This window comes from Myxocyprinus asiaticus, chromosome 15 (assembly GCF_019703515.2).
Source record: "Myxocyprinus asiaticus isolate MX2 ecotype Aquarium Trade chromosome 15, UBuf_Myxa_2, whole genome shotgun sequence".
Taxonomy (NCBI): Eukaryota; Metazoa; Chordata; class Actinopteri; order Cypriniformes; family Catostomidae; genus Myxocyprinus; species Myxocyprinus asiaticus.
In genome coordinates, this window is record NC_059358.1 from 23,283,748 (window position 1) to 23,300,423 (window position 16,676).

General features: G+C 38.1%; 1 protein-coding gene across 1 annotated transcript in view; it reads left to right on the forward strand.

Annotated features, from left to right (window-relative positions):
- The first annotated feature begins 1,232 nt into the window (after positions 1-1,232).
- Positions 1,233-16,676, forward strand: part of LOC127452874 (ETS domain-containing transcription factor ERF-like) — a 40,056-nt gene continuing 24,612 nt past the window's right edge. Inside the window, exon 1 of the mRNA XM_051718701.1 lies at positions 1,233-1,338. The gene's annotated coding sequence lies outside the window, so the exon portion shown is untranslated. The remainder of the gene's footprint in view (positions 1,339-16,676) is intronic.

Sequence of the window (16,676 nt, forward strand, 5' to 3'; positions counted from 1 at the left end):
ACAGCAGTATGTCAGTCCGCGAATCTGAACAATTTCCAGAACATCCATTAATTCAATCACGGGCCCTCCTGAGCTGTTCCTCTGCGGCTCCCTCCTGCGTCTATCTCTCTGTCAATATTTGTTGGAAATATTTCCGACATTAAATGGCATTTGGGGAAATCTCTCCTCTCCACATCTCTCAGTTCCTCCCCTCCCTCTACCCCCCCCCCCCCCCCCCCCCAACACTGATTTACGAAATCCGCAATACTGCTCACCTGTCCATTTAAGTTTGGAGCAGAAATTCTTTGTTTTTGGTCAAAATACACCGATACTTGGAATTAACTACCAGGGACCTGATAATGAAAGGCCTGTTTTCGGCTGTAATAAGATGGTTGAAATAGATGTGCAAATGAAATAATAATAATAATAATAATAATAATAATAATAATAACAAAACAATAATAAAAATAACAATAATAAGCGTTTTGATAATATTGATATTGACACTTGTGATTTATCCTATATCTTGTATAATAAAATATCAGACCTAATTTAAAAATTTTATTTTAATTGAACATTTGTATTTGTGCTTCAATCTTTTCTAAAGTCACGGCTGAAACTATTTTGAAAGGATTTTACCTAACAATTGTAAAATCTTATATTAGTTTGGACAAAATAAACACAATAGGCTACATTTAAGAGTCTTACAATTAAGAAATATTTGACTTCTGATTCTCTGTTTAAAACAAAATGTAATGCCACTTTTTCTGACGTAGCCTATAACGCCACAATTATAACATGATCGCTGCTTTAATGCATTTTTGTTTGATTTGCTTTCTCTAATTTAGCCTAATATCAATCTCAATATAAACAATCAAAATAAGTTTGATCAGTGATTTACTTAATAATAATAATAATAATAATAATAATAATAATAATAATAATAATAATTTAAAAATAAGTGAATCCAAAAACATCTTTATTCTATTCGTGTTTTACGTTAAACTTCATAATGATTCAGTTTCGATCTTTAGACCTGATGGAGCTGAATGCGGTAACTATAACTGACTTAGGTCAATATCGCTTTGTTAATTGACCGCACTAACCCGCATTCAGGGACGAAAGATATTGAAGCTATATTTGGAAAAGAATAACAATAAAAATAAAAGGAGAGGAAAGAAATCACATCTTATCCTTTTTGCTGTTACAGCGCATCAATTATACTGCACGAAGCTGCACAGCCTTTGCTCTCGGAATTGGATCAGATAAAGGCCAGAGATACTCGGTCCACAGCCAGCAGCCACGGTGCCGGTTCCGGCCCTTGGTTTCCGTCTGAGGCGAGACCACCTGGGACTGCAGGTAAGAAAACTAGCAAAATTCAATTCAGTTGTAGTGTTGTCAATAGTACCGCAGTGAGAAGCGCAACACATTCATTTTCACTCACATCATGAGTTTACTCACAACAGGTTGCCAAACATAAGGCTTCGATAAGCATGCTTAATTCTAAACATCTGTTATTCCACTGCTGTTAAGCAATGAAATAGTGTCACCTTTAGTGAAACTGTTTTTAAAATAATTTCAAACATATAGCTCACAAGTGATTCCATGTGGAGGTAAGATCTTTATCATTCCTCTAATTTGTGTCTGTAACCATTGGGATATAAAGAAATAGTAGAGATTATCAAGATAATATTGAACAAATGGTTACTGTCCTCTTTATATTTCTTTACAGTTAATTTAGATACCCAGAAAAGATCCATAGGGTTAGGGAAGCGTAATGATTTTAAAACTTAAAATTAATACAAGGATGAATGCCTAAATTTCATACTAAACTATCCAACCGGATGGGGAAACTGTGAAATTGAAAACACTCCTGTTTTAATCACCTTGTGTGCTTTAAAAAGCACAGGTGTCTCTCCACACAGGACTGTCTTTCCTTCTATCCTTCTTTCTGCTCCGTCCTCTTCTCTCACCCCACTGCCTTCTCTCCTCCTATCTCATCCACCTCCCTGTGCACACCTGGTATCTACAAACTTGAACACAATAATAACACAAATATATATCTCCATCTATCTCTCTGTCTGGCTTGTCAGCGATGGAGAGTGGCTGGGAGCCTGCGAGCAAGGAAAGGTCAGTTAATCGATGGTGCCCAATTTGACAAATTCAAGCAAGTCTTATCATCCACAGTGTTTAGGGGCGATAGAGGGCCTCAGAGATAACTGTTTAATCCTGACTGCAACCACAAGGGGAGAGGAGAGGATAGAAATGTCCGCAGGAGAGAGAAAGACAGTAGGATTGAGAGAAAGTTGGGGAGAGACAGGCATAGATGAGAAGGTGTAGGTTAAATAAAGAGTTCATAGGTATAACATATTAGGCTTTTGGAAAAGATAGAAGAGGTAGAATACTGTAACTGGAGAGAGAGGTCAAATGGTACAAACATTCTCTTAAGGTACATTTCATAGTAAATTAAATTAAAGGCCTCCATCACTGATTATTTAAAATCTTTAGAGAAATGTATGTCTTAAAGTCTATCGCAGTGAGGCTATCAGGCTATTTTCATAGTCATTTTTACTATTTTAATATATTGATATAAAACACATGCACACACATTTGTTTTTCTGTCATGGTGAGGACTTTCTATTGACGTCTATGGTTTGTATACTAAGCTAATGATATGTTCTACCCCTGCCCCTTAACCTAACTCTCACAAAAACATTTTATATTTTTATATTTCAATTACAACATAATTTAGCATGTTTACTAAGCCATTTTCTTCATTTTCAAGCTTAACACTTGTTGACCATGAGAGGTGCTTAGCCAAGTACACAGCCTCCAACTCTTGTCCTCTCTCCCTGTCTCAATACCAGCTCAATGTAATTCAATTGAGATTAGTTGCACTGGCATGACAGGAGATCCCTAGTATTGCCAAAACACTTAGGAGGCAATGACAAGCTCCCATCGACATGTGCTAATACAAGACTCCACAACTGGCCATGCATCATGACTACCGCATCCACACACACAGTCAAAAGGGGTTGGGTATGTGCAATGCACACTTAAGAGTATGTGAGCTCATAACTCGGAGAGAACTAGAGATGAAAGGGAGATACACACAAAAGATGAAAGTAAAATATAAAAATATGTGAGTGAAGAGCATAAGAGAGATTTGAGACACAAAGGGCTTAACAGAATAGAGTTATCATGTGCAGAAGCAGAAATGGTCAGTTAAACCACTAAAGGTGCTGGGGAGAGACAAAGCGATTGGCAGACAGGTAGAGTGATGGTGACTGAGTGAAAGTGCAGTAGAGAGAGAGGAAGAGTAAATGGTTTGAGAGGATGGATGAGGACAGAAAAAGGAGAAGGCACAGCCAAGACACAGAGCAGCTTTACAAGAGTGGAGATTAAGGTAACATGTCCCTGGTCAGTCATTAATCCAGTTTAGAAGCAATTAAGCTAAGACTTTCTCAGAGGGAGAGAGAGAGAGAGAGAGAGAGAGAGAGAGAGAGATAGAGATAGATGTAGAAATGTGCCAAATATGTTTTTTTATTTTTTTATTTTTATTTTTTTTTACATAAAATAAGAGCCATTTAATTAAGGCAGGTGCTATTTGCACTCTGGTGCAAATAATGGTATATGCTTTTTACACCCTAGTGCAAATAGTGGCAGATATTATTTGCACCCATATTTAAATACAACCCCAATTCCGAAAAAGTTGCGACAGTATGAAAAATGCTAATAAAAACAAAAAGGTGTGATTTGTAAATTATATTCACCCTTTGCTATATTGAAAGCATTACAACTAAACACTATATGATGTTTTACCTTGTAAATTTCATTGTTTTTTTTTAAAGTACAGTAATTTCAAATCAGATGATTGCAACATGCTCCAAAACTTTTGAGACAGGAAATTTAAGACTAATAACAATTTGACGAGTTAAAATAACAAGGCAATGTGAAACAGGAAATGTTAAAAATTTCCCTCTGGGACAATAAAGACCATCTATCTATCTATCTAAATAGGAGAGGCAATCGTGTCATAGTATATAAGGAGCCACCAAAAACAGCCTAGACTATCAAGAGCAAGGATCATTCGAGACTTGTCAATTTGCCAACAGATGCTTCAGCAAATAATCCAGCACTTTGAGAACAATGTTCCCCAAAGACAAATTGGAAGGATTTTGGCCATTTCACCCTTTACAGTGCACAATATAGTTAATAGATTCAAGGAATATGGTCAAATGCGTAAAGGGCCAGACAAAAACCACTTCTGAATGCGTGTGATCTCTGATCCTTGACATCACTGTCTTAAAAAACATCATTCATCTGTAATGGATATCATGAACATGAAAATGAGCTTGGGATTACTTTAGTAAACCTTTGTTAGTCAACACCATTTGCCGCTGTTCCACAGATGCAAGTTAAGACTTTACTATGCAAAGCAGAAGCCCTACATCAACACTGTCCAGAAGCACTGCCGACTACTCTGGGTTAAGTCTCATCTTAGATGGAAAGTAGAACAGTAGAATTGTGTTTTTTGGTCCAATGAGTCCACATTTAAAATAGTTTTGAAAAACACAGCTGTAGTGTTCTCTGGGTCAAAGAGGAAATGGACCATCCAAGCTGTTATCAGGTCCAAAAACCAGTGTCTGTATGGGCCAGAGATGTGTCAGTACCCATGGCATGGGTTACTCGCACATCTGTGAGGGCACCATTAATGCAGACAAATATGTACAAATTTGGAGCAGAATAAGCAGAGAGTGTGAGTGCTAGATTGGCCTGCGTGTAGTCCTGACCATCTCCAATTGAGAATGTGTGGTGTATTATGAAGAGCACAATACGGCAACGAAGACCCCGTTCAATTGTACAGCTGAAGACCTGCATAATAGATGAATGGGGGAAATTCCACTTTTTAAACTTAACAAACTTGTGTCTTCGGTGCCTAAATGCGTAATAAGTGTTATTAGAAGAAATGGTGATGTTTCACATTGGTAAACACTCAACTGTCCCAACTTATTTGGAGTGTGTTGCAATCATCTGATTTGAAATTACTGTACATAAAATTTTTTTTTTTAAAAACGATGAAATTCACAAGGTAAAACATCATATAATATTTAGTTGTAGTGCTTTCAATATAGCAAAGGGTGAATATAATTAACAAATCACTCCTCTTTGTTTTTATTAGCATTTTTCATACTGTCCCAACTTTTTCGGAATTGGGGTTGTACTACATACAGCATGGGCATCACTGCAGTGTGTTTATTGTGTTTATTTAGAGTCCCACAGACACACTACATTAAACCCTATCCCTAAACCTAACCTTAACCTTACTTTAGAAAAAATAACCTTGGTTTTACTACAGTAACCATGGTTTCACCATAGTATTTTACATTTTTTTTAATTTACAGTAACCACAAAATTAACCATGGTTACTATATTACCACCATATTACTGTATTAACACCATGGTTAATTGCATTAAAACTATGGTTTCTGCCAAAAACATGGTTGCTGCAATATTGCTATGGTAATAGAGTGATTCAATCTATACACAAGCAATGCCGAGCCGCGGGAACGAGTGTGATCGTCAGACCCCGCCTCCGGATCAAACCCTTCTCTGCACTCCACGACATTCACAGTGACCAAATCACTGCGATGAAATTAACGTTTATATTCATTTTTATCTATTATTTTAAGTAGTATTAAAGGAAATATTAAGAGTGGAAACAGTAAATGAGATGGGAAAAAGAGTGGGATAAAATGCGGATTTGAACCGCAGTCACTAGGACAACATTACACATTCACACACCACTTTACACCCCACGCCACTGCAGTGACATCGATTGTTTGGTTTGTCATATATTTCTTTGGTTCCACCAGACTATTGGGGTGCAAATAGCTGCACTGTGTTGCAGATGCTATTTACTCCAGGGTGCAAATAGAGACTCCTTTTAGTGGTTCAGTACAGTAGATATAACCATCTGTGACTGTGTGTTTTATTTGGTGGTGTTTCAGACAATGTCTCCGGCCCACTCTGGTTATATTCTAAAACCTAGTGAGCTGCTGTGCCGTTTTCTGCATAGGTAGATGCCGCATTAGCAGCTGTTATGGACTGTGATACGGCAGTGTGTTCATCACATTGAAAAGGTCAAGAGCTGTCCAAAAACACATGAAAGTGAATTTACAGATGTGGTCTGCAACAGTTTGGAGTCTTTTCCAGCCAGCTTTCACATGATATACAATATAAATGATAATTTACTAAAAATATATTAATAAAAGCAGTGGGAGTAGAGATCATAAACACACCGGGGATGGATAGGACATAAAAAAATCTAGCTGCAAAAACATCAATGATATATTTGTTTATTCAAATCATATATTTGTTAGAGCACCAATCATTTACATAGTAAGCTTTATCCATATATATTACAAACCACAACCTGGGCTATAAAATATTAAACTAAATTATTCATTAAACTGTATAACAATTGTTGTGCAAGAGCAACCACAAATGGATGCATAAACCGCAACAGTGAAGCGAGACAGCTGGATACGTGCAGTACTAACAACTGTAGGATATGTAGCAGCACGCATCTTATCTCTGTAAGGTATCTCTGGTACAACATTTTTGCTTGAGAGGTAGAGTTTAGCTGGCTAATTAAGTCAGAGTATTTCTTTACGGGCTCTAAAAGTGACTAAAAATCGCTCCCATTACAATGAATGAAGATGCACAAGTCATTTACATTTAGTCATTTAGCAGATGCTTTTATCCAAAGCGACTACAAGTGAGTAACATAACAAGCCACTTGTAACACAAAACTCAACAATATCTACAGTATCGCACTGATAATGCTGTATTATTATTGCTGTATTGACAATTTACATTAAGTTAGCCAGTCTTTTGATTCCTGATAACCACAACCACAAATATGAAAATGCTTTAGGAGTTTTACTATTATAAGTACTGTAAATAAATCCTACTTGACTTCTCCTCTAAAACAATAATTTTTTTTGTGGGAACTCCAAATTAAGTTCTCTACAAATGAAAATATCATGGCAAATGAGCAAAAATATACATAGCACACACACATTTTTGGAAAACAGTATGTTTCCATTAACTGTTATGGATACTTTTCAGAATTTAATGCATTATTTCTCTCGCTTCATCAGCCATCTTGGATTTATTTATTCACCAAGCTCATCACAGTGCATAGGGATTGCCTTCTCTGCAAAGGATACATACTGTACAATGCTGCCTTAAAATTGGCCAAAACGAGGGATCTGAGGAGGCAGAATAATTAAGTTGCCTACCTTTTGGAAATGCCTTCATGTCAGGATTGTGCCTATGATGCCTTTAAGTGCTGCCTCCAGAGGCAACACACTAGATTTTGGAACAGAGCTTCTGTGGTCCCTTCCTTTGACACAATTTAGTACTTAATGCCTGTGTAAGGAGAAGTGGACATTAGAGGATATTTGAATAAGACTTACTCAGATAATGAATAAAAAATGGGTGGGGAAAAACAGATAATAAAACAAGACGATGATTAGCATGGTGCAACCTTGATTACTGTCCCCAATAACCCAGGTCTTCTCTCTTAGCACTGCCTCATTCCTCATCCTCATTATGGTCATTGATGTTCCAGATGTGTATCACAGGCTACAGGTCGACACAGGGCCTCACCACATGTGTAATGTTTCTGCGTCTACGAGAAGATTGTGGTACCGATAGCACAACCACCTGACAGATACACTACAGAACATAAATCACGCCTGGAAGCTGGCATACACACACAGAGACAGCTTTATCCTGCAGTCTGTTCTCAGAAGTAATTAACACCTATGCATGCAGGGAAAGGTCAAGTTAGAGAGATGCTGAATGAAGACAGTGTGGAAATATACTCATGGGAAATTCATGATTTTTCATAAGTGAATTCCACTCAGTCATCTAAGTTGGGTGCATACAGACTCATATGTATTGTTGGTTGCACCGTAGTAACATGAGAGAGAGAGAGAGAGAGAGAGAGAGAGAGAGAGAGAAAGAGAGAAAGAGAGAGAGAGATGAAATCTGCCCCATTCTCCAATTTACTGAAAGTGTGATAGAATACAAAAGTGTTGACATAGATTTTGTAGAGTGTTTCTCATTGTTGACCAGGATGAAGTGCTATCGACTGGCTCTTCCTGCTGAGGGATCGCTGTGCAGCCCTGAAGCCAAACCCACAGTGGCATTTAATACACTCCACCAGTGACCATACTGCCACGCTACTCAATGTATGTCTGTGTGTGTGCACACACTTATTTACTCAATCACAAGCATACACATATATAGGTAGGTTACTGCTTAATTATGCAGTAGCTGAAAAAAGAGAAACAAATGGAGACAAGCAACTGAAGGCATAAGGAAGAAAATGTTTGGCAGAATAAGAAGATGATAGAGAAACACAACGAACTAGGTTAGATGTCTCCAAAGTGTAAAAAGGGGGACAGAAGTGGAGACGTGCAGGGACAACATGAGAGAAATGCCACAAAGACAGCCTCTGGGTAGGATCTAATTTGCAAAAAGGGAAGAAGCATAGAAGAAGATGTTCACTAGGGATAAAAAAAAAAGAAAGACAAGGGAAAGACAGAGATACACGGGGTGGGGGGGGGGGGTGTGGGGGGGTAAAATTTCCATCAGGTTTTCAATTGGGGCGGATCAATAGTGTATTAGAGCTCACCTTGACCCCACGTCTCCCCCCCTCTCCTTACAGGCCAAGTCACTTGCACACACAGCAGGGGGCTGCAGAGGGACAGTGACTGCATTACTGCTTCTCTTGCAGCATCCGAAGTGGCAGAAAATGGCAAAATATGAAGGGAGAAAGTGAACAAAAGAGTGGGACTGATAGAAAGCTTGAGCACAGAACGGGCAGAACAGTCCATGTGCATGATGATCTGAGCGGCCTAGTGTTGTTTTGTCTGAAATCACAGAGCCTTGGTTGAAAATGATCAAACAAGCTGATTCACTAGTTATTTATTCTTTTACCTTTCTTCAAAGATTTAAGGACAGCTCCATGTGCTTGTTCAAACATGAACATGTAGACGGAAGCACACTGCAGACTGTGCGTGCAAAAAGACAGTGAACTTCAATCCACTTCAGAGGTGGAGGCAGGGGGCAATGGGCACAAAAGGATGGGAGAGAGGTTGAATGAAAAAAATTGATCTGGGAATTTAGCATTTAGACACAGTTTACAAAGCGATATGGAGGGGAGGCAAAAGAGCACAGTGGACCAAAGAGGCCAGACACTTATTTTTGCAATTGGTGAGCTTAACCCAGGCAGCTCAGCTATAACTCCCATATGGAAATCTATGGTGTATTCTTGTATCCAGATGTGGAAATGCTATTTAATGTTATTAAACTGACCTTATTTAGAGTACCGCCATATTTAATTTTTGACGGGAATGAAAACGAGGCTGTGAGGCTGATTTGAAAATGCATTGATTTTGTTACGTTTAAGCCTCTCACCCACACTCGAACAGCGTTTTCCTCCACCAAAAACATATTATCTCCATAGAAAACACTCTTCATAACTGCATACTTTGCAAAACTATTGATGTTAGGAGACTGAAAACAAAGGTTTCAAACTTAAATGAGTAAAAATGCATTAATTTCGCTACATGATAGAATGGCATTTTCCTCCACTGAAAACGGTGTGCTTTGAAAACGTTCTCCATTCCTGCATACTTTGGAAAAAATGACATTAGGAAACTGACATTTTTTTTTAAAGAGTTTTCAAACAAAAACAAAATAGTGTGGATGTGGCCTTACAGTCACTTCAGTTGGATATATAGGGCTACTGTTTTTTTTAAAGTGTTTTGGATCATTCTGCTGATATAACATTGGTAGAAACATCTTTCCAAAAAAACTCCAGTAGACAAAAAAAAAAACATTTAAAAAAATAAATAAATAAAACATTAGCTGTGGCAAATTATATGTAATCTAGGAGCCTTATACAGTACATGCCACTGAAGAGACTGCAGTCTATCCCTCACAGCCTCGTTTTCATTGTAGTCAAAAATCAAATATGGCGCCACTGTGATAAAAAGGCCAATGTGTTTTAATTGTAGCTCACGTGAATGGCTTCTTTCTCCCGCGGGCCTCGTGTACTATCTTTATTAATGGTTTTGTTATTTTGTTTGACTACCAGTAATCTGGATCACCCCCGTGAAATGTATGTTTTGTAGAAAACGCCATAAAGACATTAAGACTTCGCGTATCATTTTGTCGAGACGCCCGAGGTCGTGCAGCTGTGATAGTGGATGAGAAGTTTTCTCCAGGCGTTTCCTCAACTATTGTTGGCTTCACACTGTTTCGCTCAGCAACACTTGCACACACAGCGACTAACAACAAAACAGAGGCACAAACGCAGTGTCCCTACTGCTGAAGGGAAAAAGAAAAGAAAAAAGGGAGAGAAAAAGAAATCGATCGCCGGGGATAGCGGTGCGCGTCGGAGGATCGTATCTTGTCAAAATAATATATTACCCTCATCCCCGGCTGATCGATGCGGTGGATTAGGGACGGAGGGCTCGCTCTCCCCTCCTCACCACCTCTCTCTCTCTCTCTCTCTCTCCCCGCCCGCCGTTCTGTGCAGTTTAATATTTACCTCCGTGAAGGAACGGGCGAGACACCGCTCACTCTAATTGATTCCGACACTTGAGGCTCTGTGCTCGGGCTGCGGAAGAAGGCGGGAGGGATTGCTGGAACATAGAGAGTGTAAGAGGCAAGAGGAACAAGCTAAAGAAATGAGGGTGAATAAAATAAGGCGTAAAGGTATGTATGAGTGCAAAGTTGATTCTTTGTTTTCTAAACGGAGCCAGGAGGCCACAGTGAAAATGTAACAATGTTAAAGAGAGATTTCAAGTTTCTTTTATTTCAAATGTAAGACAGGAAGAAAAATATCCAACACGTAAAAGTAATGAGGAGGAACCTGGAGGATGGAGAAGGTAAAGAGAGGGAGGGATGAACATCAAAGATGAAGATGAGGGGGATTCTGGGGAAGTGACAAAGACAAATAGCTACAAGAAACATCCATGGCAAGTGAAAAGAGGGCAACCATAAAAAAGAAAGCAAAAAAAAAAAAAAAACTGTGAGGTGACAAGAGTAATATAAAGAGGGATAGACGGAGAACAGAAACAATGGAGGGAGATGGAGAAAACAAGAGAGGCACCATGTTTTCCGTTGAAGGAACTCAGCTGTCATCTTGTTCCGCCAGCACAGAGCATAGCTATAAAATATAAGAGCCAGGCAGGCCATCCTGAATGACTTATGTGTATATATAGGCTTTGTAAATATTTCTTTCTGGCTCCTCACTCTCTCTTTTCTGTGTCTCTCTCACACATACTCATACAGGTTATGTGTGTGTCACATTGCCCTAAAACTGTAGAGGACATAGAAGCATTTGGATTCTTACTGTAAAAGCAATAATTTGGATAAGAAAAGTAAGCTGTCTGACATTTTCACATATAGGCCTTCTAATGCTCATTCCAAGGATTTTCAAATTTGCATGGTTTACAACTTATTGCAATATTTGTATACCTTAAATCGTTTCCTCTCTCTGTCTCTCTCGCATTTATTAATCATATTAATAATGGCTAGCCCCTGCAGATTCTTGCTGTTTTCATTGAAGCTACTTCAGATGTAGCACTGGCCAAGGTCTGAGTGCAATTACTATAGGTCCTGCCACACATTAACACCTCATGAAAGTCCTGCTGATGCTATAAACTCTAGCCAATACACAGCCTCTTCTTTTGTGTGTTTATTGGTGTTGAAAACAGAGGTAAGCCATTCTGAACTATTCAGAAGCAAAGCAGCTTGCAAACAAAAATGCCCTCTTAGATCCATCTACCTGACTTGTTGAATTTCTTTTTCTCTTTGTCTTCTATGTCCCTTCCATCTCTCTTTGTATATAGGCCTACACACCTACATTCCCTCTCTCCATTCATCTTCCTGCCGCTCCCCCTGCCTGTTCATCTCTCTCTGTATTTCCCCATCCCTGGTCTTTATTTACCAGCGCTGCAGAGCTGGCTGTGGCAGCTCAGGGAGCGGTAACAGAAGTGTCAGGTGTCATTATTCGTCTAATTCAGTAATCCGTCATCACGCACTCCCAGTGTGTATGACGTATTATATATGGACACAGCAGGTGTAGTATGCGCTAAGGTGGAGATTCGATTTGACACGCATAGAGGTGGGCTGGTTGGTGAAGGGGGACGAGGGGAGGGGGATACAAGACTGGAAATTAAGTCCAGAGTTTGACGGAAGACAAAGGGTACAAAGAGTTATTTGTGTTTGTGGAGAGGTGAAAGAGGTTGTAGGAGCACAGTTTAAATATTCGTGACCACAATGTGTGTTATAGGCTTATTTTGTGGTAAAATGTTATTGCTTATCACAACAGTAAATAGGCCAGATTCCTGTTTTATTGTCATTGCGATAATGGATTTGCTATAGCCTAACATATCAATAATCCTATTTTACTTGCTCAAGCATTGAACTTAACATCACATTCTCCATTTTGTATTGGTCCAGCTCACCCAAAATAACATGCAGAAAAGTTTTTTTGTTTAGTTTAAGGCTCATTTTGAATTCTTCTTTCCATATAGATGTTGATTTTCTTAGGGTCACAGGAGTTTTGTCACAGCTTAATGTTTCCTCGCAGTGGATAAACCACAACTATGGCCTCATTTTTATTGCCATTTGTCTTAACAACAAAAAGTCATAAAGTCATTGTTATTTTTCTTTTTTCTATCTCAGGGTTTATTGATCCTAAGATTTAAATATAACTACAGATGGGGCTATAAAATGTACCGCAGTGTCTCTACCTTCAGTTTACAGGCCTGCTGAAATTTTCATGCACATTGCAGTTTTCAGTACATCTGTGGTGATGATTTTTTAGTGACACAAATTAAAAATAGAGGATCTAACTTTTCCATGAGACAACTACCTATGTTCCAAAGGGATCTAAAAATACATAGAAGTCAGTCTTCAATTATGAAGACATATAGATGGTGAAGAAGAATGTGATGGTGTCTAAAGAACAAGTCATGTTGGGTGTAGCTCAATCCTTGTTAAAAGATAAGTTGCAGTTAGAAATGGTTTATTTATCTTTGCCTCCTTTGCATTGTCATTGGCAATTTATTAGGTAACACTCACATCTCCCGGTTCCTTTTGGAATCCCCAGGTTTGTCATGCTCAAGCCATCAAAAGACCTTAAACAAAGTGTATAAACCAGCTAACTGTACATACCAGGTTACACAAGGACAGATTTTGATCTGCCTTGACAAAGCTAAACATAGCAGAAGTACAGGTCATGTGGATTTGTATCTTTGATGTCAGCCTGTGATGATATTGTCTAACTGCCCTGGAACAAATGGAGTACGGATTAAAAAATAATAATTATAATAAAACAAATAAACGATTTATAGTACTCCTGATGTGTAGCACCCCTGTTGCAATAAAAACATTATTGCACCACATTATTGGATCACATTATTGTACTCAGTCCATGCTGAGTTTAGACTAAACATAGATAGGCCTAGCGGATAGCGAATTATAATGATCACTTTCGGTTTGCTAACTGCTCAGTCTGGGGGGAAAAGAAACTGTGTAAAACTTCAGCAGATCAAAAGTTCCAAAATAATTTCTTCATTAGGGCTTATTCTTTTTTTTTTTTTTTTTTTTTTTTTTTTTAGAACACCATGTCACAACAGTGTCGCCTTATCGTAGAACTTTTCATCAAAGAGATTACTGTTAGATAATTGCGTTTGAATTGCGTCATGATTGATGTACTTATTAATTTAAGAAGACGAATATGCTGTTGAGAAGAAAAATGAGTCTGAGCAGAATTTATTTGCTCCATGCAATCGTGATAAACCGACAAAACATCGTATTGCAATACAGACCATGCAAAGATTAAAGATGTCATTATGATGATAATGATGATCATTTTTATTAATAAAACAATAATACATATTTCTTAATTTTTATATTAGTTTTATTAGTAGTAGTATTAAGAACAACAGTAATAATAATAATTATTATTATTATTATTGATAATAAGAATTAAAATAATATTGATTATTATTATTAATATTCACTGTAAGGAGTTAAACCTTCCTTGCCTTCGTGCTTCCGTTATTGAGAGATTCCTGTGTGTCGGTAATGAGACGAGCAGAGAACTTCAAACAAACGGAAAAAAGAAATCCTATAACGGATCTGTGATACACAAGCGAGCGAGAGACTGAATCAATGTGTGCATTGCGGGCATCAACCTTCAAGTTTTTGAAAGAAAAAAAAAACAACAACAACAAAAAACAACAACTTCTTATTCAAACACAAATTCAACCAGGATCAACAGAACAAAAATATTGAAGTTAACAATTACAGACTATTCGAACCTTAAACTATAAGCATAGGGAATATAAAGTTGAGAATGAACGAGATGAGGGCGATAATTAAAGGCTGGGGTGGGGTTCCTGATCAATGGTAAATTAACGAAATTAACTCCACAGTATCCTGACTGAGCACGATTGAGTGGGTTAATGGCCATAGAGATATGATATGTTCTTAATTTTCATATTGATTTCACAAGAAGACGTGACCCTGCAATAGTTATATGTTTTGCACAAATAAATAAATAAAAAGTTAGTTAGTTAGTTAGTTAGTTATAAAGAAGCACTTGAGTGCATCGTTACGGGAGCTGTCCGGTCCAGAGGTGCTGTAATAAAGCAAACACTTTCACCAGTTAGCTATGTCCAGGGGTTTATCTCTCAACATGAAAATAGTCTGAAAATGCTGCCAAACATGAAAATAAAATGTAATCTTGTCGAAGCGCTGAAAGTCATTAAACATTTGGTATTAATGCACAAATAGAAATGAATTAAAGTGCCTCAAATGCATACAATGTGATTGCACGCGATATGAATCATTAGGTACTCTGCTGTTATCACTTTGCCTAGTTGGGCTCCTTTAGCTGCAGATTTGACAGAAGCACTCACAACAGGATTACACTGACGGGCAGCGCTATAACTGATCCCATAAGTCTATGTATAGGCCTATATAAATATATGAAGACACTTTGTGCATTCATAGGTTATCTGCTTTTAGGTTTATGCGCTGTGCAGTGTGCACACGTAGCATTACTGCCATTATGCATGCAACAAGCAATATGTGTCTGCTGTGTGTTGGGGTGGGAGAAAAGAGGAGGAAAAAGAAAGTATGAGAAGCGGTCATTTAGCGCACTCTCACTCAAATCTTCTTTGTTAACAAGTACCGATATTAATTCATTTATTTTAGGCCAATTTAAAAAAAAAAAAAAACCCGCAAAACGGTTGCAGGGTCACGTGACTTCTTGTGAAATCAATTTGATAATCAATATCGTATCAACGCATATCGCCATAGTTATGCTTATCAAAGTAGGCCGACATCAAAGTTGTAGGCCTACCGTATTTTATATATATATATATATATATATATATATATATATATATATATATATATATATATATATATATATATAAATCGTATCGTTCTAAAGGCGAATTTTTACCATTACTTTTTTATTCTCGGAAAATGTAGGCTATGGCTTTGCAACCAGTGATCAAAATGTATCAATATCACTCCTAAAATGCCCCTTTGTCACCGATAAACTATGAAAGATCAGAAAAAGGTCCGTTAAAGTTACACGTAATGGTCTAACAAAGTCTTTTGTTAATTTAGTAAAACGTTTTTATTTGCTGCTTGATATGGTTAACGTGCAGTTTACGTACGACTCATGTGACGTTTACGTACGACTCATGTGACGTTCAGTAACTCTAACAGACAGACAAAGGCATACTTATTAATATTATGCCCTTACCCAAACCGCTTATCTAAACTATCAGTAGAGTGTATAAACATGATAGGAAGCTGTTGTGTGTGACCAAAGCAAGTAATTGTCGCGTTTTAGATGGAAACTATGTCCAGTGACGTCATTGGCTGTAGTGAAAGTCGTAGGATTTGAAACGAGTGCAGTTGCACGATATCATACGAATTAGCCAAATTTAGAAAAGTCGTACGAATCCTGACGATTTCGCCGTGAGAGTGTGTTGGGAATTTCCGATTTTGGCTGCACATTTTGCACTATTTTCTTGTTGAGGGGACAAACTACTGGAAATATTGGCGAAAGTTTTGGTCTGAGACTGAGTTCAGCACCTATTTTAGGTGAGTTAAGATGTTATTAAGAGCGTGATTTGCAACGTCATCGTGAAACTTAAATAGAAAAAATAGCAAAAGATACAGAGACAGAGTCGTACAGCGTTTTGTAACGCAGCTGAGAGATTGATAGTGTGCGCTGAGTTTGGGTCAGGGCAGTCACTGTTTTAGCCCTTTGAGTAATCCCACACTTTATCATCATCATAATGACAGAGACAGCCAAACAGTGAGGAGAGCAAAAAGGAGAGAAGGGTTAAGTAGCTGCGGATTCGCCTGAGTTATTAGCATATGCTTGAGGGGAGAGCGAGAATAAGAGTGAGTGGAGGAGAGAAGTTCTGCGACCATCAGCGACGAAAATGAAAAAAGAGGAAGGAATAAAATGGGACGAGAGAAGGAGCGACATGAACGTGCGCGCGCAGAAGACAAGTTTGATGGTGAAAGCTTGATTAAAGTAAATGAGCTCCCTGAGCACCCGCCGGAAT